This window comes from Oncorhynchus gorbuscha, linkage group LG10 (genome assembly GCF_021184085.1).
Source record: "Oncorhynchus gorbuscha isolate QuinsamMale2020 ecotype Even-year linkage group LG10, OgorEven_v1.0, whole genome shotgun sequence".
NCBI lineage: Eukaryota > Metazoa > Chordata > Actinopteri > Salmoniformes > Salmonidae > Oncorhynchus > Oncorhynchus gorbuscha.
In genome coordinates, this window is record NC_060182.1 from 96,907,225 (window position 1) to 96,932,666 (window position 25,442).

General features: G+C 48.8%; 1 pseudogene; it reads left to right on the plus strand.

Moving 5' to 3' along the window:
- Positions 1 to 985: 985 nt before the first annotated feature.
- Positions 986 to 25,442, plus strand: part of LOC124047003 — a 53,224-nt pseudogene continuing 28,767 nt past the window's right edge.

Here is a 25,442-nt window from a genome sequence, read left to right on the forward strand (position 1 = left end):
TCAGGGGAATTGACCTATATGGACAGGGACAAATTGAAATGTTTCTAACAGAAGATGCAGAGTTAGTCCACTTGTCCAGTAGTACATGCCAGTCTTGGTGGTGTTGTCTTGAACTTAACTTAGATTGACTCGTTTCCCCAACTTTACCAGGAGGCTGCTTCAGAGACAGGCCTTTAGAGGGGGAATACAAACATGAGTTAAACCTTGAGAAACGCATTCATGAGTTATGCATAGCACAGGATAGAATATAAGATAATGATCAGATAATGATCAGATAGTACACAATTTAACTAAGAAGAAAAAGCAGATTTTTTTTTCTTCACTCATAATATTGTCATTATCATAGTGGACAGGTGCACAGGTTGTCAATGGGAAAGTTTTTACAAGAGGGAATCAGAAGAACTAACATGATGTCACTCATCACAGTCAGTCAGAGATGAGGAAGTCACATGATGAAAGATACTTTAATTATATATTTTTTAATGTCACCTTTATTTAACTAGGTCAAGTCAGTTTAGAACAAATTCTTATTTACAATGAAAGCCTACCCTGACCAAATCCTAACCCAGATGACACCAGGCCAATTGTACACTGCCCTATGGGACTTCCAATCACTGCCACAGCCTGGATTCGAACCAGGGTGTCTGTATTGATGCCTTCGCACTGAGATGCAGTGCCTTAGACTGCTGCTCCACTCAGGAGTTTTGATGTAAGAGTATTTTAACAACCCATTCTTCTGTGTTTGACGCATAAGGGTGCATGTCATTGTGGCAAAATAGTATGTGTTCTAATGACTTACCTTGTTGATTAAAGGCCAAATAAAATTATATGATTAAATACGCTTTTTTATATATATATTTGTAAAATTGTAGTAGTGGAAGCCACATTCTCCATAAGGGTACTCTAACAGTCCGTCAACAGAAGCGCCCCCTGGCGGAGATGGGGCTGAGGGAGAGAGAAGATATATCTGACTACTTCTAAGAAAAGATGAACAACAACCAGCTGAAACAGTTGTACTTTTAAAAAAACATGTAATACATTGGTTTATGTTTGAAACATCTGCTGTATCGGTCCACAAAGTCAGAGAAGAAAAGTAAACAAAAGAAAGAATGCAGATTTTGTACGTGGCACGTTTACGTGGCGTGAACAATGAGCGTTACCCGGAAGTGCTACATTCGGCAGAAACATTTCGAGCTAGATAGCTATAAAGAATAATCGCTAAGTGCAGTTAATTTTGCTCAAAAATTATTCAAAAATAAATAAAATAGCTACATTGAAGAGTACGATATGGGCAATACACTTTCTAGAGATGACAACGTGTCAACTGTAGGCAACAATACTTTGTGAGGGAAGAGGGTTAGCCTAGCATGCTATCTAATTTTGCTAACGTTACAGTAGCTACTACTAGATGATGTTTAGATTTCTGCAAAAGTAAGAAGCAGATTAGCTAGATTGACATGATTGTATAAACAACCGTGTTCAATGTCAATGCCGTAGTGGTTAAATTGTAGAGTTATTTAGCAGAACTGACCACTTGGCTGTTTAGACCAAGGCGATTCTTGTGATCAATGATTGTTTGACATTTTAGTCGTTAAGTATAAGAGCGACTTAAAATTCAGGATTTTTTTTTTAAAGATAGTTAGGTGAGACGACACATCACGTTAATTTTTCCCTCAACAAAGTATTTATCACCAAAGGCAGTGCTAGTGGGAAAAGAGAAGTACATTTTGATGTCTTGTTATTTTTTAAATACTTGGCGTTATCTGTCTAGCAGTCAAGCTTGCCAACCTAATCTATCTAGTCGGTTTCTGGATTCAGAGTAGTCTGTTTACCGCTCTAGCTACCACTTTCCAATAGTCAGGCTAATTGTTGCATAGCAAAGCACAGCTGCAATTATGTCTATGGACGACTTCACTTCGATCAGCCTGCTGTCCCTGGCAATGCTAGTGGGATGTTATGTGTCTGGAACCATTCCTCTGGCTGTCAACTTCTCAGAGGTGAGTAGCACTCAAACTTTGCTGTGTGACCAAATTAAACTTGAAGTGGAGACTTCAGCAGAAGTCCTTAGCTACTAAGATTACTATGCATATAAAGGCACACATTTCGCTACATTAACATCTGCTAATCATGTGTATGTGACGTACGATTTTATTTGATTTTATTGTATCAATCAGACTGTACTAACTGTAACATGCAATTCTACATCTTCAGTGATGTTAGCTAGCCTAATAATTGCTATTCCGAGGCCAAAGTTAATGTGTTGACCTACCCCTCCCCTGTCCTGTTGATGAACCCCCCCTGTCCTGGTTGTCCTGTTGATGAACCCCCCTGTCCTGGTTGTCCTGCTGATGAACCCCCCCTGTCCTGGTTGTCCTGCTGATGAACCCCACCCTGTCCTGGTTGTCCTGTTAATGAACCCCCCCCTGTCCTGGTTGTCCTGTTGATGAACCCCCCCTGTCCTGGTTGTCCTGTTGATGAACCCCCTGTCCTGGTTGTCCTGTTGATGAACCCCCTGTCCTGGTTGTCCTGTTGATGAACCCCCTGTCCTGGTTGTCCTGTTGATGAACCCCCTGTCCTGGTTGTCCTGCTGATGAACCCCTGTCCTGGTTGTCCTGCTGATGAACCCCCCTGTCCTGGTTGTCCTGCTGATGAACCCCCCTGTCCTGGTTGTCCTGTTGATGAACCCCCTGTCCTGGTTGTCCTGCTGATGAACCCCCCTGTCCTGGTTGTCCTGTTGATGAACCCCCTGTCCTGGTTGTCCTGTTGATGAACCCCCTGTCCTGGTTGTCCTGCTGATGAACCCCCTGTCCTGGTTGTCCTGCTGATGAACCCCCTGTCCTGGTTGTCCTGCTGATGAACCCCCCTGTCCTGGTTGTCCTGCTGATGAACCCCCCCTGTCCTGGTTGTCCTGCTGATGAACCCCCCTGTCCTGGTTGTCCTGTTGATGAACCCCCTGTCCTGGTTGTCCTGCTGATGAACCCCCTGTCCTGGTTGTCCTGCTGATGAACCCCCTGTCCTGGTTGTCCTGTTGATGAACCCCCTGTCCTGGTTGTCCTGCTGATGAACCCCCCTGTCCTGGTTGTCCTGTTGATGAACCCCCTGTCCTGGTTGTCCTGCTGATGAACCCCCTGTCCTGGTTGTCCTGTTGATGAACCCCCTGTCCTGGTTGTCCTGTTGATGAACCCCCTGTCCTGGTTGTCCTGTTGATGAACCCCCCTGTCCTGGTTGTCCTGCTGATGAACCCCCCTGTCCTGGTTGTCCTGCTGATGAACCCCCTGTCCTGGTTGTCCTGCTGATGAACCCCCCTGTCCTGGTTGTCCTGTTGATGAACCCCCTGTCCTGGTTGTCCTGTTAATTAACCCCCTGTCCTGGTTGTCCTGTTGATGAACCCCCTGTCCTGGTTGTCCTGTTGATGAACCCCCTGTCCTGGTTGTCCTGTTGATGAACCCCCTGTCCTGGTTGTCCTGTTGATGAACCCCCTGTCCTGGTTGTCCTGTTGATGAACCCCCTGTCCTGGTTGTCCTGCTGATGAACCCCCCTGTCCTGGTTGTCCTGTTGATGAACCCCTGTCCTGGTTGTCCTGCTGATGAACCCCCTGTCCTGGTTGTCCTGCTGATGAACCCCCCTGTCCTGGTTGTCCTGCTGATGAACCCCCCCTGTCCTGGTTGTCCTGTTGATGAACCCCCTGTCCTGGTTGTCCTGCTGATGAACCCCCTGTCCTGGTTGTCCTGCTGATGAACCCCCTGTCCTGGTTGTCCTGTTGATGAACCCCCTGTCCTGGTTGTCTTGCTGATGAACCCCCCTGTCCTGGTTGTCCTGTTGATGAACCCCCTGTCCTGGTTGTCCTGCTGATGAACCCCCTGTCCTGGTTGTCCTGCTGATGAACCCCCTGTCCTGGTTGTCCTGTTAATGAACCCCCCTGTCCTGGTTGTCCTGTTGATGAACCCCCTGTCCTGGTTGTCCTGTTGATGAACCCCCTGTCCTGGTTGTCCTGCTGATGAACCCCCTGTCCTGGTTGTCCTGCTGATGAACCCCCTGTCCTGGTTGTCCTGCTGATGAACCCCCCTGTCCTGGTTGTCCTGCTGATGAACCCCCCTGTCCTGGTTGTCCTGCTGATGAACCCCCTGTCCTGGTTGTCCTGTTGATGAACCCCCTGTCCTGGTTGTCCTGCTGATGAACCCCCTGTCCTGGTTGTCCTGTTGATGAACCCCCTGTCCTGGTTGTCCTGTTGATGAACCCCCTGTCCTGGTTGTCCTGTTGATGAACCCCCTGTCCTGGTTGTCCTGCTGATGAACCCCCTGTCCTGGTTGTCCTGTTGATGAACCCCCTGTCCTGGTTGTCCTGTTGATGAACCCCCTGTCCTGGTTGTCCTTCTGATGAACCCCCCTGTCCTGGTTGTCCTGTTGATGAACCCCCTGTCCTGGTTGTCCTGCTGATGAACCCCCTGTCCTGGTTGTCCTGCTGATGAACCCCCCTGTCCTGGTTGTCCTGCTGATGAACCCCCTGTCCTGGTTGTCCTGTTGATGAACCCCCTCTCCTGGTTGTCCTGTTGATGAACCCCCTGTCCTGGTTGTCCTGCTGATGAACCCCCCTGTCCTGGTTGTCCTGTTGATGAACCCCCTGTCCTGGTTGTCGTGTTGATGAACCCCCTGTCCTGGTTGTCCTGTTGATGAACCCCCCTGTCCTGGTTGTCCTGCTGATGAACCCCCTGTCCTGGTTGTCCTGTTGATGAACCCCTGTCCTGGTTGTCCTGCTGATGAACCCCCTGTCCTGGTTGTCCTGCTGATGAACCCCCTGTCCTGGTTGTCCTGCTGATGAACCCCCTGTCCTGGTTGTCCTGTTGATGAACCCCTGTCCTGGTTGTCCTGTTGATGAACCCCCTGTCCTGCTGATGAACCCCCCTGTCCTAGTTGTCCTGCTGATGAACCCCCCTGTCCTGGTTGTCCTGCTGATGAACCGCCCCTGTCCTGGTTGTCCTGTTGATGAACCCCCCCTGTCCTGCTGATGAACCTCCCCCTGTCCTGGTTGTCCTGTTGATGAACCCTCCCTGTCCTGGTTGTCCTGCTGATGAACCCTCTGTCCTGGTTGTCCGGTCCTGCAGGAGAAGCTGAAGCTGGTGACGGTCCTGGGAGCAGGGCTGCTGTGTGGTACTGCCCTGGCTGTCATCATCCCCGAGGGGGTCCATGCCCTGTACGAGGAGGTCCTGGAGGGTGAGACTCAATCTGCATACCAAATGGAACCCTATTCCCTTTATCCTGGTCCAACGTTAGCTAGCTCTGGTCCAACGTTAGCTAGCTCTGGTCCAACGTTAGCTAGCTCTGGTCCAACGTTAGCTAGCTCTGGTCCAACGTTAGCTAGCTCTGGTCCAACGTTAGCTAGCCCTGGTCCAACGTTAGCTAGCCCTGGTCCAACGTTAGCTAGCCCTGGTCCAACGTTAGCTAGCCCTGGTCCAACGTTAGCTAGCCCTGGTCCAACGTTAACTAGCCCTGGTCCAACGTTAGCTAGCCCTGGTCCAACGTTAGCTAGCCCTGGTCCAACGTTAGCTAGCCCTCGTCCAACGTTAGCTAGCCCTGGTCCAACGTTAACTAGCCCTGGTCCAACGTTAACTAGCCCTGGTCCAACGTTAACTAGCCCTGGTCCAACGTTAACTAGCCCTGGTCCAACGTTAACTAGCCCTGGTCCAACGTTAGCTAGCCCTGGTCCAACGTTAGCTAGCCCTGGTCCAACGTTAGCTAGCCCTGGTCCAACGTTAGCTAGCCCTGGTCCAACGTTAGCTAGCCCTGGTCCAACGTTAGCTAGCCCTGGTCCAACGTTAGCTAGCCCTGGTCCAACGTTAGCTAGCCCTGGTCCAACGTTAGCTAGCCCTGGTCCAACGTTAACTAGCCCTGGTCCAACGTTAACTAGCCCTGGTCCAACGTTAACTAGCCCTGGTCCAACGTTAACTAGCCCTGGTCCAACGTTAGCTAGCCCTGGTCCAACGTTAGCTGGCTCTGGTCCAACGTTAGCTGGCTCTGGTCCAACGTTAGCTGGCCCTGGTCCAACGTTAGTGAAGTAAACTCTCTGAATTTCAAAGACATTCGAAGTTCCTTCATAGATGCCGCTCCTCCGTAGGTATATTACTGTGGGCCTAATTCAGATCTTGCATGTTACGACAAGATACCCAGCGCTTCATGACTAGCTTTCTCCTCACCTGCAAAATTTCAGTCGTATCCTACATTACACTTGATTAAAAACATCCCCACAGCATGATGCGACCACAACCATGCTTGGGGATGGGGGATGGTGTTCTCGGGGTGATGGGAAGTGTTGGGTTTGTGCCAGACATAGCGTTTTCCTTGATAGCCAAAAAGCTCAATTTTAGTCTCATCTGACCAGAGTACCTTCTTCCATATGTTTGGGGAGTCTCCCACATGCCTTTTGGCGAAACACCAAACGTGTTTGCTTATTTATTTATTTATTTAAGCAATGGTTTTTTTCTGGCCACTCTTCCGTAGAGCCCAGCTCTGTGGAGTGTACGGCTTAAAGTGGTCCTATGGACAGATACTATCATTTCCACTGTGGATCTTTGCAGCTCCTTCATGATTATCTTTGGTCTCTTTGTTGCCTCTCTGATTAATGCTCTCTTTGGCTGTTCTGTGAGTGTTGGTGGGCGGCCCTCTCTTTGCAGGTTTGTTGTGGTGCCATATTCTTTCCAATTTTTAATAATGGGTTTAATGATGCTCCGTGGGATGTTCAGAGTTTCTATGTTAACATCCAAATAAAAATCACTTTAAATTAGAGGTTGTAATGCAACAAAATAGGAAAAACACCAAGTGGGGTGAATACTTTTGCAAGGCACTGTATTGTCTGGGTTAGGCTCTCGGTCTCTACTGTCTGGGTTAGGGTCTCAGTCTCTACTGCCTGGATTAGGGTCTCAGTCTCTACTGTCTGGGTTAGGGTCTCAGTCTCTACTGTCTGGGTTAGGCTCTCGGTCTCTACTGTCTGGGTTAGGGTCTCAGTCTCTACTGCCTGGATTAGGGTCTCAGTCTCTACTGTCTGGGTTAGGGTCTCAGTCTCTACTGTCTGGGTTAGGGTCTCGGTCTCTACTCTCTGGGTTAGGGTCTTAGTCTCTACTGTCTGGATAAGGTTCTCAGTCTCTACTGTCTGGATTAGGGTCTCAGTCTCTACTGTCTGGATTAGGGTCTCAGTCTCTACTGTCTGTGTTAGGGTCTCTGTCTCTACTGTCTGGGTTAGGGTCTCTGTCTCTACTGTCTGGGTTAGGGTCTCAGTCTCTACTGTCTGTGTTAGGGTCTCAGTCTCTACTGTCTGTGTTAGGGTCTCGGTCTCTACTCTCTGGGTTAGGGTCTCAGTCTCTACTGTCTGGGTTAGGGTCTCGGTCTCTACTGTCTGGGTTAGGGTCTCTGTCTCTACTGTCTGGGTTAGGGTCTCGGTCTCTACTCTCTGGGTTAGGGTCTTAGTCTCTACTGTCTGGGTTAGGTTCTCAGTCTCTACTGTCTGGGTTAGGTTCTCAGTCTCTCCTGTCTGGGTTAGGGTCTCGGTCTCTACTGTCTGGGTTAGGGTCTCAGTCTCTACTGTCTGGGTTAGGTTATCAGTCTCTACTGTCTGTGTTAGGGTCTCAGTCTCTACTGTCTGTGTTAGGGTCTCAGTCTCTACTGTCTGTGTTAGGGCCTCTGTCTCTACTGTCTGGGTTAGGTTATCAGTCTCTACTGTCTGTGTTAGGGTCTCAGTCTCTACTGTCTGTGTTAGGGTCTCAGTCTCTACTGTCTGTGTTAGGGTCTCTGTCTCTACTGTCAGGGTCTCAGTCTCTACTGTCTGTGTTAGGGTCTCAGTCTCTACTGTCTGTGTTAGGGTCTCTGTCTCTACTGTCAGGGTCTCAGTCTCTACTGTCTGTGTTAGGGTCTCAGTCTCTACTGTCTGTGTTAGGGTCTCTGTCTCTACTGTCTGGGTTAGGGTCTTAGTAGAGACTGAGACGCTAACAGTAGAGACTATCTGGGTTATGGTCTCAGTCTCTACTGATAGGGTCTCAGTCTCTACTGTCTGGGTTAGGGTCTCAGTCTCTACTGTCAGGGTCTCAGTCTCTACTGTCAGGGTCTGTCTCTACTGTCAGGGATAGGGTCTCTGTTTCTACTGTCTGGGTTAGGGTCTCTGTCTCTACTGTCTGGGTCTCTGTCTCTACTGTCTGGGTCTCTGTCTCTACTGTCTGGGTCTCAGTCTCTCCTGTTCGGGTCTCAGTCTCTACTGTCAGGGTCTCTGTCTCTACTGTCTGGGTCTCTGTCTCTACTGTCTGGGTCTCAGTCTCTCCTGTCAGGGTCTCTGTCTCTACTGTCAGGGTCTCTGTCTCTACTGTTAGGGTCTCAGTCTCTACTGTCTGGGATAGGGTCTCAGTCTCTACTGTTAGCGTCTCAGTCTCTACTATCTGGGTTATGGTCTCAGTCTCTACTGTTAGGGTCTCAGTCTCTCTCTCTGTGTAGGTGTGCACCACGCCCCTGGCCAGGTGGAGGGGGTGGGGGTGTCTGAGCCCAGGGAAGGTGTGGATGCAGCTCTGGGGGTCAGTGGGGAGCACAGCCACAGCCACGAGCACCTCCATGCCTACATCGGGGTTTCTCTGGTCCTGGGGTTCGTCTTCATGCTGCTGGTCGACCAGATCGGAAGCGCCCACGTACACAGCAGTGCTGACGGTCAGTCTACACACACACACGCACACGCGCACACACGCACACGCACAGCAGTGCTGACGGTCAGTCTACACACGCACACACAGCAGTGCTGACGGTCAGTCTACACACACGCACACACAGCAGTGCTGACGGTCAGTCTACACACACACACACAGCAGTGCTGACGGTCAGTCTACACACACACACACACACACACACACACACACACACACACACACACACACACACACACACACACACACACACACACACACACACACACACACACACACACACACACACACACACACACACACACACACACAGCAGTGCTGAAGGTCAGTCTACACACACACACACACAGCAGTGCTGACGGTCAGTCTACACACACACACACACAGCAGTGCTGACGGTCAGTCTACACACACACACACACACAGCAGTGCTGACGGTCAGTCTACACACACACACACACACACACAGCAGTGCTGACGGTCAGTCTACACACACACACAGCAGTGCTGACGGTCAGTCTACACACACACACACAGCAGTGCTGACGGTCAGTCTACACACACACACAGCAGTGCTGACGGTCAGTCTACACACACACACAGCAGTGCTGACGGTCAGTCTACACAGTCACACACACACACACACACACACACACACACACACACACACACACACACACACACACACACACACACACACACACACACACACACACACACACACACACACACACACACACACACACACACACAGCAGTGCTGACGGTCAGTCTACACACACACACACCAAGTCAGTCAGTCAGAGACACTCACACCAAGTCAGTCAGACACACACACACACACACACACACACACACACACACACACACACACACACACACACACACACACACACACACACACACACACACACACACACACACACACACACACACACACACACACACACAGCAGTGCTGACGGTCAGTCTGGCTGGACACACTGTCTGTCTGTCTCTGACTGACTGACTGACTTGGTGTGTGTGTGTCTGACTGACTGACTTGATGTGTGTCTGACTGACTGACTTGGTGTGTGTGTGTGTCTGACTGATTTGGTGTGTGTGTGTCTGACTGACTTGATGTGTGTGTGTCTGACTGACTTGATGTGTGTGTGTGTGTGTGTGTGTGTGTGTGTGTGTGTGTGTGTGTGTGTGTGTGTGTGTGTGTGTGTGTGTGTGTGTGTGTGTGTGTGTGTGTGTGTGTGTGAGACTGACTGACTGACTGACTGACTGACTGACTGACTGACTGACTGACTGACTGACTTGGTGTGTGTCTGACTGACTGACTGACTGACTTTGTGTGTCTGACTGACTGACTGACTGACTTGGTGTGTGTCTGACTGACTGACTGACTGACTTGGTGTGTGTCTGACTGACTGACTGACTGACTTGGTGTGTGTCTGACTGACTGACTGACTGACTTGGTGTGTGTCTGACTGACTGACTTGGTGTGTGTCTGACTGACTGACTTGGTGTGTGTCTGTCTGTCTGACTTGGTGTGTCTGTCTGTCTGTCTGTCTGTCTGTCTGTCTGTCTGTCTGTCTGTCTGTCTGTCTGTCTGTCTGTCTGTCTGTCTGTCTGTCTGTCTGTCCTGCTGTCATTTAACTGACCATTCCACCTCCTCCTCCTCTCTGTCCTGCTGTCATTTAACTGACCATTCCTCCTCCTCCTCCTCTCGGTCCTGCTGTCATTTAACTGTCCAATCCTCCTCCTCCTCCTCTCTGTCCTGCTGTCATTTAACTGACCATTCCTCCTCCTCCTCCTCTCGGTCCTGCTGTCATTTAACTGTCCAATCCTCCTCCTCCTCCTCTCTGTCCTGCTGTCATTTAACTGACCATTCCTCCTCCTCCTCCTCTCTGTCCTGCTGTCATTTAACTGACTATTCCTCCTCCTCCTCCTCTCTCTGTCCTGCTGTCATTTAACTGACCATTCCTCCTCCTCCTCCTCTCTGTCCTGCTGTCATTTAACTGACTATTCCTCCTCCTCTCTCTGTCCTGCTGTCATTTAACTGACCATTCCTCCTCCTCCTCCTCTCTCTGTCCTGCTGTCATTTAACTGACCATTCCTCCTCCTCCTCCTCTCTGTCCTGCTGTCATTTAACTGACCATTCCTCCTCCTCCTCCTCCTTCTTCTCTCTCTCCTGCTGTCATTTAACTGACCATTCCTCCTACTCCTCCTCCTCCTCTCTGTCCTGCTGTCATTTAACTGACCATTCCTCCTACTCCTCCCCTCCTCCTCCTCTCTCTGTCCTGCTGTCATTTAACTGACCATTCCTCCTCCTCCACCTCTCTCTCTGTCTTGCTGTCATTTAACTGACCATTCCTCCTCCTCCTGTCTCTCTGTCTTGCTGTCATTTAACTGACCATTCCTCCTCCTCCTGTCTCTCTGTCTTGCTGTCATTTAACTGACCATTCCTCCTCCTCCTCCTCCTCCTCTCTCTCTGTCCTGCTGTCATTTAACTGACCATTCCTCCTCCTCCCCCTCTCTCTCTGTCCTGCTGTCATTTAACTTACCATTCCACCTCCTCCTCCTCTCTCTCTGTCCTGCTGTCATTTAACTGACCATTCCTCCTCCTCCTCCTCCTCTCTCTGTCCTGCTGTCATTTAACTGACCATTCCTCCTCCTCCTCTCTCTCTGTCCTGCTGTCATTTAACTGACCATTCCTCCTCCTCCTCCTCTCTCTCTGTCCTGCTGTCATTTAACTGACCATTCCTCCTCCTCCTCCTCCTCCTCTCTCTCTGTCCTGCTGTCATTTAACTGACCATTCCTCCTCCTCCTCCTCTCTGTTCTGCTGTCATTTAACTGACCATTCCTCCTCCTCCTCCTCTCTGTTCTGCTGTCATTTAACTGACCATTCCTCCTCCTCCTCCTCCTCTCTGTCCTGCTGTCATTTAACTGACCATTCCTCCTCCTCCTCCTCCTCTCTGTCCTGCTGTCATTTAACTGACCATTCCTCCTCCTCCTCCTCTCTGTTCTGCTGTCATTTAACTGACCATTCCTCCTCCTCCTCCTCCTCTCTGTCCTGCTGTCATTTAACTGACCATTCCTCCTCCTCCTCCTCTCTGTCCTGCTGTCATTTAACTGACCATTTCCTCCTCCTCCTCTCTCTCTCTGTCCTGCTGTCATTTAACTGACCATTCCTCCTCCTCCTCCTCCTCCTCTCTCTCTGTCCTGCTGTCATTTAACTGACCATTCCTCCTCCTCCTCCTCTCTGTTCTGCTGTCATTTAACTGACCATTCCTCCTCCTCCTCCTCTCTGTTCTGCTGTCATTTAACTGACCATTCCTCCTCCTCCTCCTCCTCTCTGTCCTGCTGTCATTTAACTGACCATTCCTCCTCCTCCTCCTCCTCTCTGTCCTGCTGTCATTTAACTGACCATTCCACCTCTCTCTCTGTCCTGCTATAACAAAATGTCTTCCTTAATCTGATTCCACTTTGTTCCTCTTCTCTCAGGATGCTGAAAGTGCCTTCCCCAATTCCACTTCAAATGTATTTTCAGCTTCTCTTTGAATTTGCTGCAGTACGTGTGTGTGTGTGTGTGTGTGTGTGTGTGTGTGTGTGTGTGTGTGTGTGTGTGTGTGTGTGTGTGTGTGTGTGTGTGTGTGTGTGTGTGTGTGTGTGTGTGTGTGTGTGTGTGTGTGTGTGTGTGTGTGTGTGTGTGTGTGTGTGTGTGTGTGTAGCCCACACTCTCTTCTGGGACTAAACCCTACTGATACTATAAATCTACCCACAACAGGCATTGACATTCTTTTAAACGTCTTTTTAAAGTGAAAAGTCAGTCTTTAAGAACCTCTGAGAGTGCTGATGTCATTGATACCGGAGTGTACCCTGCTATCCCATCACATGACCTTATTCTGGGGAGAATACCAAGCCTCCAGTGTTGTCTTCTTAACCGTATAAGGAGTTTTTAACTGTCTCTTCCCTAACGTTTACCAAACGTTGTGGTGTGGCTCAGAGTGCAGTGTCCTCCTGGTTTTAGTTTCCACTGGTAAACAGAAAAACGGATGACCTGAAGTCAACTCTGTCTGTCTGTCTGTCTGTCTGTCTGTCTGTCTGTCTGTCTGTCTGTCTGTCTGTCTGTCTGTCTGTCTGTCTGTCTGTCTGTCTGTCTGTCTGTCTGTCTGTCTGTCTGTCTGTCTGTCTGTCTGTCTGTCTGTCTGTCTGTCTGTCTGTCTGTCTGTCTGTCTGTCTGTCTGTCTGTCTGTCTGTCTGTCTGTCTGTCTGTCTGTCTGTCTGTCTGTCTGTCTGTCTGTCTGTCTGTCTGTCTGTCTGTCTGTCTGTCTGTCTGTCTGTCTGTCTGTCTGTCTGTCTGTCTGTCTGTCTGTCTGTCTGTCTGTCTGTCTGTCTGTCTGTCTGTCTGTCTGTCTGTCTGTCTGTCTGTCTGTCTGTCTGTCTGTCTGTCTGTCTGTCTGTCTGTCTGTCTGTCTGTCTGTCTGTCTGTCTGTCTGTCTGTCTGTCTGTCTGTCTGTCTGTCTGTCTGTCTGTCTGTCTGTCTGTCTGTCTGTCTGTCTGTCTGTCTGTCTGTCTGTCTGTCTGTCTGTCTGTCTGTCTGTCTGTCTGTCTGTCTGTCTGTCTGTCTGTCTGTCTGTCTGTCTGTCTGTCTGTCTGTCTGTCTGTCTGTCTGTCTGTCTGTCTGTCTGTCTGTCTGTCTGTCTGTCTGTCTGTCTGTCTGTCTGTCTGTCTGTCTGTCTGTCTGTCTGTCTGTCTGTCTGTCTGTCTGTCTGTCTGTCTGTCTGTCTGTCTGTCTGTCTGTCTGTCTGTCTGTCTGTCTGTCTGTCTGTCTGTCTGTCTGTCTGTCTGTCTGTCTGTCTGTCTGTCTGTCTGTCTGTCTGTCTGTCTGTCTGTCTGTCTGTCTGTCTGTCTGTCTGTCTGTCTGTCTGTCTGTCTGTCTGTCTGTCTGTCTGTCTGTCTGTCTGTCTGTCTGTCTGTCTGTCTGTCTGTCTGTCTGTCTGTCTGTCTGTCTGTCTGTCTGTCTGTCTGTCTGTCTGTCTGTCTGTCTGTCTGTCTGTCTGTCTGTCTGTCTGTCTGTCTGTCTGTCTGTCTGTCTGTCTGTCTGATTTGGTGTGTGTGTTTAGATCCAGAGTCTGCGAGGGTTGCCAGCTCCAAGATCACCACCACCTTGGGACTAGTGGTCCATGCAGCAGGTAAGATGGCTTCCTGATGCAGTGTTTCAGATCAACATGTTTTAGGAAGAAGAGACAGTGGAAGTCTATGGAGGCTTGTAGCTGGATTCTGCATCCTATCTACTGGAGGGAGGGACAGGCAGACCCTCTGTGTGGAGGACAGGTAGACTGTCTCAGTGTGGAGGGAGGGACAGGCAGACCGTCTCAGTGTGGAGGGAAGGACAGGCAGACCGTCTCAGTGTGGAGGGAGGGACAGGCAGACCGTCTCAGTGTGGAGGGAGGGACAGGCAGACCGTCTCAGTGTGGAGGACAGGCAGACCGTCTCAGTGTGGAGGACAGGCAGACCGTCTCAGTGTGGAGGACAGGCAGACCATCACAGTGTGGAGGACAGGCAGACCGTCACAGTGTGGAGGGAGGGACAGGCAGACCCTCTCAGTATGGAGGACAGGCAGACCCTCTCAGTGTGGAGGACAGGCAGACCCTCTCAGTGTGGAGGACAGGCAGACCCTCTCAGTGTGGAGGACAGGCAGACCCTCTCAGTGTGGAGGACAGGCAGACCTCTCAGTGTGGAGGACAGGCAGACCCTCTCAGTGTGGAGGACAGGCAGACCTCTCAGTGTGGAGGACAGGCAGACCCTCTCAGTGTGGAGGACAGGCAGACCCTCTCAGTGTGGAGGACAGGCAGACCTCTCAGTGTGGAGGACAGGCAGACCCTCTCAGTGTGGAGGACAGGCAGACCCTCTCAGTGTGGAGGACAGGCAGACCCTCTCAGTGTGGAGGACAGGCAGACCTCTCAGTGTGGAGGAAAGGCAGACCCTCTCAGTGTGGAGGACAGGCAGACCCTCTCAGTGTGGAGGACAGGCAGACCCTCTCAGTGTGGAGGACAGGCAGACCCTCTCAGTGTGGAGGACAGGCAGACCCTCTCAGTGTGGAGGACAGGCAGACCCTCTCAGTGTGGAGGACAGGCAGACCCTCTCAGTGTGGAGGACAGGCAGACCCTCTCAGTGTGGAGGACAGGCAGACCCTCTCAGTGTGGAGGACAGGCAGACCCTCTCAGTGTGGAGGACAGGCAGACCCTCTCAGTGTGGAGGACAGGCAGACCCTCTCAGTGTGGAGGACAGGCAGACCCTCTCAGTGTGGAGGACAGGCAGACCCTCTCAGTGTGGAGGACAGGCAGACCCTCTCAGTGTGGAGGACAGGCAGACCCTCTCGGTGTGGAGGACAGGCAGACCCTCTCGGTGTGGAAGACAGGCAGACCGTCTCGTGTGGAGGAGGGACAGGCAGACCATCTCGGTGTGGAGGGAGGGACAGGCAGACCCTCTCGGTGTGGAGGGAGGGACAGGCAGACCGTCTCAGTGTGGAGGACAGGCAGACCGTCTCAGTGTGGAGGACAGGCAGACCGTCTCAGTGTGGAGGACAGGCAGACCCTCTCAGTGTGGAGGACAGGCAGACCCTCTCAGTGTGGAGGACAGGCAGACCCTCTCAGTGTGGAGGACAGGCAGACCCTCTCAGTGTGGAGGACAGGCAGACCCTCTCAGTATGGAGGACAGGCAGACCCTCTCAGTATGGAGGACAGGCAGACCCTCTCAGTGTGGAGGACAGGCAGACCCTCTCAGTGTGGAGGACAGGCAGACCCTCTCAGTGTGGAGGACAGGCAGACCCTCTCAGTGTGGAGGACAGGCAGACCCTCTCAGTGTGGAGGACAGGCAGACCCTCTCAGTGTGGAGGACAGGCAGACCCTCTCAGTGTGGAGGACAGGCAGACCCTCTCAGTGTGGAGGACAGGCAGACCCTCTCAGTGTGGAGGACAGGCAGACCCTCTCAGTGTGGAGGACAGGCAGACCCTCTCAGTGTGGAGGACAGGCAGACCCTCTCAGTGTGGAGGACAGGCAGACCCTCTCAGTGTGGAGGACAGGCAGACCCTCTCAGTGTGGAGGACAGGCAGACCCTCTCAGTGTGGAGGACAGGCAGACCCTCTCAGTGTGGAGGACAGGCAGACCCTCTCAGTGTGGAGGACAGGCAGACCCTCTCAGTGTGGAAGACAGGCAGACCGTCTCGGTGTGGAGGGAGGGACAGGCAGACCATCTCGGTGTGGAGGGAGGGACAGGCAGACCCTCTCGGTGTGGAGGAGGGACAGGCAGACCGTCTCAGTGTGGAGGACAGGCAGACCGTCTCAGTGTGGAGGACAGGCAGACCGTCTCAGTGTGGAGGACAGGCAGACCGTCTCAGTGTGGAGGACAGGCAGACCGTCTCAGTTTGGAGGGAGGGACAGGCAGACCGTCTCAGTGTGGAGGGAGGGACAGGCAGACCGTCTCGGTGTGGAGGACAGGCAGACCGTCTCGGTGTGGAGGACAGGCAGACCGTCTCGGTGTGGAGGACAGGCAGACCGTCTCGGTGTGGAGGACAGGCAGACCGTCTCGGTGTGGAGGGAGGGACAGGCAGACCATCTCGGTGTGGAGGGAGGGACAGGCAGACCCTCTCAGTGTGGAGGACAGGCAGACCGTCTCGGTGTGGAGGGAGGGACAGGCAGACCCTCTCAGTGTGGAGGGAGGGACAGGCAGACCCTCTCAGTGTGGAGGGAGGGACAGGCAGACCCTCTCAGTGTGGAGGGAGGGACAGGCAGACCCTCTCAGTGTGGAGGGAGGGACAGGCAGACCCTCTCAGTGTGGAGGGAGGGACAGGCAGACCCTCTCAGTGTGGAGGGAGGGACAGGCAGACCCTCTCAGTGTGGAGCAGTAGTTCACAATGCCTGTAGACCGATCATCTCATCATTGTAACTTTTTTTTTTATTGCGACAGTTAGGTCTACATTTGCTGCAGCATAGCCTACACTACATTAATATAAAGAATGAATGTTCCTCTAATTTTACCCAACTTTAGAGCAGGTGTTCTTAATGTTTTGCACAGTGTGCTGGTTAAATAAAGGTGTTTCTGATCTTCCAGCTGACGGAGTGGCTCTCGGAGCAGCGGCTTCAACTTCCCAGACCAGTGTTCAGCTCATTGTCTTTGTGGCCATCATGCTTCACAAGGTACAGTGACAGTTCATCTTGTTTATCTGCCAACTTTTTGTTTTCAGCGGTCCATCTCAGCGTGGATGTAATGATAAGGTGTTGTTTCACAGCCTCCTTCCTTCCACATCGGATCCTCTGTCTCTTTAAACACAACGTGACGTGCCCCACCCACCCTCTTGAGAAAAGCCTGCCAAGTTGATGGCACTAGGAGTTAGTTGAACCAATTCAACTCAGGTTTCATGTAACTGCCTAAATAGTCGAAGCATTTCAGTGAATTCGTGATGCATAGTATATTGAAAGCTTCCGCACAGGTATGAACATCCCTGGAAATGACCTCCGACCCGAATGACCTCCGACCCGAAGCTTCCATCATCGTGACGTGCTTCTAGAGCCTGGACAATTATTTTCCACGGATGGCCACATTTAGAGTATATTTTTACCATCGTTGGCCAGAATTATCCATCATGTATATAACTACAGATATATAATATATATATATACTGTAAATATATATATATATACTGTAAATCACGTCCAGATAGGCTACTTATTTAACTTGTTTAACGTGCACAGAAATAAACCACATCCATGTTCTCCTTGTGGTAGGTATTTTCATGATTAAACAATGAACCACATGGAGGAAAAGTACACTGCATTCAGGACCACGGACAGAACTCTTAACGGGTATGAACAAAAACGCAAGAAAGCGAGAGAGAGAGAGCTCAACATTACGTTTAAACTACTCAATCAGTGTGAGAAGTGAAGTGACCATCCTACCAATCCTCGACGATGTCATTTACAAATTAGCCTCCAACACTCTACTCAACAAATTGGATGCAGTCTATCACAGTGCAATCCGTTTTGTCACCAAAGCCCCATATACTACCCACTATTGTGACCTGTACGCTCTCGTTGGCTGGCCCTCGTTTCATACTCGTCGCCAAACCCACTGGCTCCATGTCATCTACAAGACCCTGCTAGGTAAAGTCTCCCCTTATCTCAGCTCGCTGGTCACCATAGCGTCACCCACCTGTAGCACGTGCTCCAGCAGGTATATCTCTCTGGTCACCCCTAAAACCAATTCTTCCTTTGGCCGCCTCTCCTTCCAGTTCTCTGCTGCCAATAACGAACTACAAACATCTCTGAAACTGGAAAACACTTATCTCCCTCACTAGCTTTAAGCACCAGCTGTCAGAGCAGCTCACAGATTACTGCACCTGTACATAGCCCACCTATAATTTAGCCCAAACAACTACCTCTTTCCCTACTGTATTTATTTTATTGATTTATTTATTTTGCTCCTTTGCACCCCATTATTTTTATTTCTACTTTGCACATTCTTCCACTGCAAATCTACCATTCCAGTGTTTTACTTGCTATATTGTATTTACTTTGCCACCATGGCCTTTACCTCCTTATCTCACCTCATTTGCTCACATTGTATAAAGACTTGTTTCTACTGTATTATTGACTGTATGTTTGTTTTACTCCATGTGTAACAGCAGTGATGTCTACTTCTCCCGATGGTCGTCTGATGGGGAACAGACTAGTAGTGTCATCTGATAGGGAACAGACTAGTAGTGTCATCTGATAGGGAACAGACTAGTAGTGTCATCTGATAGGGAACAGACTAGTAGTGTCATCTGATAGGGAACAGACTAGTAGTGTCATCTGATAGGGAACAGACTAGTAGTGTCATCTGATAGGGAACAGACTAGTAGTGTCATCTGATAGGGAACAGACTAGTAGTGTCATCTGATAGGGAACAGACTAGTAGTGTCATCTGATAGGGAACAGACTAGTAGTGTCAGAAGGTCATCTGATAGGGAACAGACTAGTAGTGTCGTCTGATAGGGAACAGACTAGTAGTGTCGTCTGATAGGGAACAGACTAGTAGTGTGTCTGATAGGGAACAGACTAGTAGTGTCATCTGATAGGGAACAGACTAGTAGTGTCATCTGATAGGGAACAGACTAGTAGTGTCAGAAGGTCATCTGATAGGGAACAGACTAGTAGTGTCAGAAGGTCGTCTGATAGGGAACAGACTAGAAGTGTCATCTGATAGGGAACAGACTAGTAGTGTCAGAAGGTCATCTGATAGGGAACAGACTAGTAGTGTCATCTGATAGGAACAGACTAGTAGTGTCATCTGATAGGGAACAGACTAGTAGTGTCGTCTGATAGGGAACAGACTAGTAGTGTCGTCTGATAGGGAACAGACTAGTAGTGTCATCTGATAGGGAACAGACTAGTAGTGTCATCTGATAGGGAACAGACTAGTAGTGTTATCTGATAGGAACAGACTAGTAGTGTCAGAAGGTCATCTGATAGGGAACAGACTAGTAGTGTCAGAAGGTCATCTGATAGGGAACAGACTAGTAGTGTTAGATCTGATAGGGAACAGACTAGTAGTGTCATCTGATAGGGAACAGACTAGTAGTGTCATCTGATAGGGAACAGACTAGTAGTGTCATCTGATAGGGAACAGACTAGTAGTGTCAGAAGGTCGTCTGATAGGGAACAGACTAGTAGTGTCATCTGATAGGGAACAGACTAGTAGTGTCAGAAGGTCATCTGATAGGGAACAGACTAGTAGTGTCGTCTGATAGGGAACAGACTAGTAGTGTCGTCTGATAGGGAACAGACTAGTAGTGTCATCTGATAGGGAACAGACTAGTAGTGTCATCTGATAGGGAACAGACTAGTAGTGTTATCTGATAGGGAACAGACTAGTAGTGTCATCTGATAGGGAACAGACTAGTAGTGTCAGAAGGTCGTCTGATAGGGAACAGACTAGTAGTGTCATCTGATAGGGAACAGACTAGTAGTGTCAGAAGGTCATCTGATAGGGAACAGACTAGTAGTGTCATCTGATAGGGAACAGACTAGTAGTGTCATCTGATAGGGAACAGACTAGTAGTGTTATCTGATAGGGAACAGACTAGTAGTGTCATCTGATAGGGAACAGACTAGTAGTGTCATCTGATAGGGAACAGACTAGTAGTGTCATCTGATAGGGAACAGACTAGTAGTGTCATCTGATAGGGAACAGACTAGTAGTGTCATCTGATAGGGAACAGACTAGTAGTGTCAGAAGGTCATCTGATAGGGAACAGACTAGTAGTGTTATCTGATAGGGAACAGACTAGTAGTGTCATCTGATAGGGAACAGACTAGTAGTGTCATCTGATAGGGAACAGACTAGTAGTGTCAGAAGGTCATCTGATAGGGAACAGACTAGTAGTGTTATCTGATAGGAACAGACTAGTAGTGTCATCTGATAGGAACAGACTAGTAGTGTCAGAAGGTCATCTGATAGGGAACAGACTAGTAGTGTTATCTGATAGGGAACAGACTAGTAGTGTCATCTGATAGGGAACAGACTAGTAGTGTCATCTGATAGGGAACAGACTAGTAGTGTCAGAAGGTCATCTGATAGGGAACAGACTAGTAGTGTTATCTGATAGGGAACAGACTAGTAGTGTCATCTGATAGGGAACAGACTAGTAGTGTCATCTGATAGGGAACAGACTAGTAGTGTCATCTGATAGGGAACAGACTAGTAGTGTCATCTGATAGGGAACAGACTAGTAGTGTCATCTGATAGGGAACAGACTAGTAGTGTCATCTGATAGGGAACAGACTAGTAGTGTCAGAAGGTCATCTGATAGGGAACAGACTAGTAGTGTCGTCTGATAGGGAACAGACTAGTAGTGTCAGAAGGTCATCTGATAGGAACAGACTAGTAGTGTCAGAAGGTCATCTGATAGGGAACAGACTAGTAGTGTCAGAAGGTCGTCTGATAGGGAACAGACTAGTAGTGTCAGAAGGTCGCCTGATAGGGAACAGACTAGTAGTGTCATCTGATAGGGAACAGACTAGTAGTGTCATCTGATAGGGAACAGACTAGTAGTGTCGTCTGATAGGGAACAGACTAGTAGTGTCATCTGATAGGGAACAGACTAGTAGTGTCAGAAGGTCGTCTGATAGGGAACAGACTAGTAGTGTCATCTGATAGGGAACAGGCTAGTAGTGTCATCTGATAGGGAACAGACTAGTAGTGTCATCTGATAGGGAACAGGCTAGTAGTGTCATCTGATAGGGAACAGACTAGTAGTGTCATCTGATAGGGAACAGACTAGTAGTGTCGTCTGATAGGGAACAGAATAGTAGTGTCAGAAGGTCATCTGATAGGGAACAGACTAGTAGTGTCATCTGATAGGGAACAGACTAGTAGTGTCGTCTGATAGGGAACAGGCTAGTAGTGTCATCTGATAGGGAACAGACTAGTGTCATCTGATAGGAACAGACTAGTAGTGTCAGAAGGTCATCTGATAGGGAACAGACTAGTAGTGTCAGAAGGTCATCTGATAGGGAACAGACTAGTAGTGTCATCTGATAGGGAACAGACTAGTAGTGTCAGAAGGTCATCTGATAGGGAACAGACTAGTAGTGTCAGAAGGTCATCTGATAGGGAACAGACTAGTAGTGTCATCTGATAGGGAACAGACTAGTAGTGTCGTCTGATAGGGAACAGACTAGTAGTGTCATCTGATAGGGAACAGACTAGTAGTGTCATCTGATAGGGAACAGACTAGTAGTGTCAGAAGGTCGTCTGATAGGGAACAGACTAGTAGTGTCATCTGATAGGGAACAGACTAGTAGTGTCAGAAGGTCATCTGATAGGGAACAGACTAGTAGTGTCGTCTGATAGGGAACAGACTAGTAGTGTCGTCTGATAGGGAACAGACTAGTAGTGTCATCTGATAGGGAACAGACTAGTAGTGTCATCTGATAGGGAACAGACTAGTAGTGTTATCTGATAGGGAACAGACTAGTAGTGTCATCTGATAGGGAACAGACTAGTAGTGTCAGAAGGTCGTCTGATAGGGAACAGACTAGTAGTGTCATCTGATAGGGAACAGACTAGTAGTGTCAGAAGGTCATCTGATAGGGAACAGACTAGTAGTGTCATCTGATAGGGAACAGACTAGTAGTGTCATCTGATAGGGAACAGACTAGTAGTGTTATCTGATAGGGAACAGACTAGTAGTGTCATCTGATAGGGAACAGACTAGTAGTGTCATCTGATAGGGAACAGACTAGTAGTGTCATCTGATAGGGAACAGACTAGTAGTGTCATCTGATAGGGAACAGACTAGTAGTGTCATCTGATAGGGAACAGACTAGTAGTGTCAGAAGGTCATCTGATAGGGAACAGACTAGTAGTGTTATCTGATAGGAACAGACTAGTAGTGTCATCTGATAGGAACAGACTAGTAGTGTCATCTGATAGGGAACAGACTAGTAGTGTCAGAAGGTCATCTGATAGGGAACAGACTAGTAGTGTTATCTGATAGGGAACAGACTAGTAGTGTCATCTGATAGGGAACAGACTAGTAGTGTCAGAAGGTCATCTGATAGGGAACAGACTAGTAGTGTTATCTGGATAGGGAACAGACTAGTAGTGTCATCTGATAGGGAACAGACTAGTAGTGTCATCTGATAGGGAACAGACTAGTAGTGTCAGAAGGTCATCTGATTAGGAACAGACTAGTAGTGTTATCTGATAGGGAACAGACTAGTAGTGTCATCTGATAGGAACAGACTAGTAGTGTCATCTGATAGGGAACAGACTAGTAGTGTCATCTGATAGGAACAGACTAGTAGTGTCATCTGATAGGGAACAGACTAGTAGTGTCATCTGATAGGGAACAGACTAGTAGTGTCAGAAGGTCATCTGATAGGGAACAGACTAGTAGTGTCGCCTGATAGGGAACAGACTAGTAGTGTCAGAAGGTCATCTGATAGGGAACAGACTAGTAGTGTCAGAAGGTCATCTGATAGGGAACAGACTAGTAGTGTCAGAAGGTCGTCTGATAGGAACAGACTAGTAGTGTCATCTGATAGGGAACAGACTAGTAGTGTCATCTGATAGGGAACAGACTAGTAGTGTCGTCTGATAGGGAACAGACTAGTAGTGTCGCCTGATAGGGAACAGACTAGTAGTGTCAGAAGGTCGTCTGATAGGGAACAGACTAGTAGTGTCATCTGATAGGGAACAGGCTAGTAGTGTCATCTGATAGGGAACAGACTAGTAGTGTCATCTGATAGGGAACAGGCTAGTAGTGTCATCTGATAGGAAACAGACTAGTAGTGTCATCTGATAGGGAACAGACTAGTAGTGTCGTCTGATAGGGAACAGAATAGTAGTGTCAGAAGGTCATCTGATAGGGAACAGACTAGTAGTGTCATCTGATAGGGAACAGACTAGTAGTGTCGCCTGATAGGGAACAGGCTAGTAGTGTCATCTGATAGGGAACAGACTAGTAGTGTCATCTGATAGGAACAGACTAGTAGTGTCAGAAGGTCATCTGATAGGGAACAGACTAGTAGTGTCAGAAGGTCATCTGATAGGGAACAGACTAGTAGTGTCATCTGATAGGGAACAGACTAGTAGTGTCAGAAGGTCATCTGATAGGAACAGACTAGTAGTGTCAGAAGGTCATCTGATAGGGAACAGACTAGTAGTGTCATCTGATAGGGAACAGACTAGTAGTGTCGTCTGATAGGGAACAGACTAGTAGTGTCATCTGATAGGAACAGACTAGTAGTGCCATCTGATAGGGAACAGACTAGTAGTGTCAGAAGGTCATCTGATAGGGAACAGACTAGTAGTGTCAGAAGGTCATCTGATAGGGAACAGACTAGTAGTGTCGTCTGATAGGGAACAGACTAGTAGTGTCATCTGATAGGGAACAGACTAGTAGTGTCAGAAGGTCATCTGATAGGGAACAGACTAGTAGTGTCATCTGATAGGGAACAGACTAGTAGTGTCATCTGATAGGGAACAGACTAGTAGTGTCAGAAGGTCATCTGATAGGAACAGACTAGTAGTGTCGTCTGATAGGGAACAGACTAGTAGTGTCAGAAGGTCATCTGATAGGAACAGACTAGTAGTGTCATCTGATAGGGAACAGACTAGTAGTGTCAGAAGGTCATCTGATAGGGAACAGACTAGTAGTGTGGGTCATCTGATAGGGAACAGACTAGTAGTGTCATCTGATAGGGAACAGACTAGTGGTGTCATCTGATAGGGAACAGACTAGTAGTGTCAGAAGGTTATCTGATAGGGAACAGACTAGTGGTGTCATCTGATAGGGAACAGACTAGTAGTGTCAGAAGGTTATCTGATAGGGAACAGACTAGTAGTGTCATCTGATAGGGAACAGACTAGTAGTGTCATCTGATAGGAACAGACTAGTAGTGTCAGAAGGTCGTCTGATAGGAACAGACTAGTAGTGTCAGAAGGTCATCTGATAGGGAACAGACTAGTAGTGTCAGAAGGTCATCTGATAGGAACAGACTAGTAGTGTCATCTGATAGGGAACAGACTAGTAGTGTCATCTGATAGGGAACAGACTAGTAGTGTCATCTGATAGGGAACAGACTAGTAGTGTCATCTGATAGGGAACAGACTAGTATTAGTGTCAGAAGGTCATCTGATAGGGAACAGACTAGTAGTGTCATCTGATAGGGAACAGACTAGTAGTGTCATCTGATAGGGAACAGACTAGTAGTGTCATCTGATAGGGAACAGACTAGTAGTGTCATCTGGATAGGGAACAGACTAGTAGTGTCATCTGATAGGGATCAGACTAGTGTCATCTGATAGGAACAGACTAGTAGTGTCATCTGATAGGGAACAGACTAGTAGTGTCATCTGATAGGGAACAGACTAGTAGTGTCGCCCTGGATAGGGAACAGACTAGTAGTGTCAGAAGGTCATCTGATAGGGAACAGACTAGTAGTGTCATCTGATAGGGAACAGACTAGTAGTCATCTGATAGGGAACAGACTAGTAGTGTCATCTGATAGGGAACAGACTAGTAGTGTTATCTGATAAGGAAGTCAGACTAGTAGTGTCATCTGATAGGGAACAGACTAGTAGTGTCAGAAGGTCATCTGATAGGGAACAGACTAGTAGTGTCATCTGATAGGGAACAGACTAGTAGTGTCATCTGATAGGGAACAGACTAGTAGTGTCATCTGATAGGGAAATAGACTAGTAGTGTCATCTGATAGGAACAGACTAGTAGTGTCATCTGATAGGATCAGACTAGTAGTGTCATCTGAGGTGTGAAATAGACTAGTAGTGTCATCTGATAGGGAACAGACTAGTAGTGTCATCTGATAGGGAACAGACTAGTGTCGTCTGATAGGGAAATAGACTAGTAGTGTCAGAAGGTCATCTGATAGGGAACAGACTAGTAGTGTCATCTGATAGGGAACAGACTAGTAGTCATCTGATAGGGAACAGACTAGTAGTGTCATCTGATAGGGAACAGACTAGTAGTGTTATCTGATAGGGAACAGACTAGTAGTGTCATCTGATAGGGAACAGACTAGTAGTGTCAGAAGGTCATCTGATAGGGAACAGACTAGTAGTGTCATCTGATAGGGAACAGACTAGTAGTGTCATCTGATAGGGAACAGACTAGTAGTGTTGGAAGGTCGTCTGATAGGGAACAGACTAGTAGTGTTGGAAGGTCGTCTGATAGGGAACAGACTAGTAGTGTTGGAAGGTCGTCTGATAGGGAACA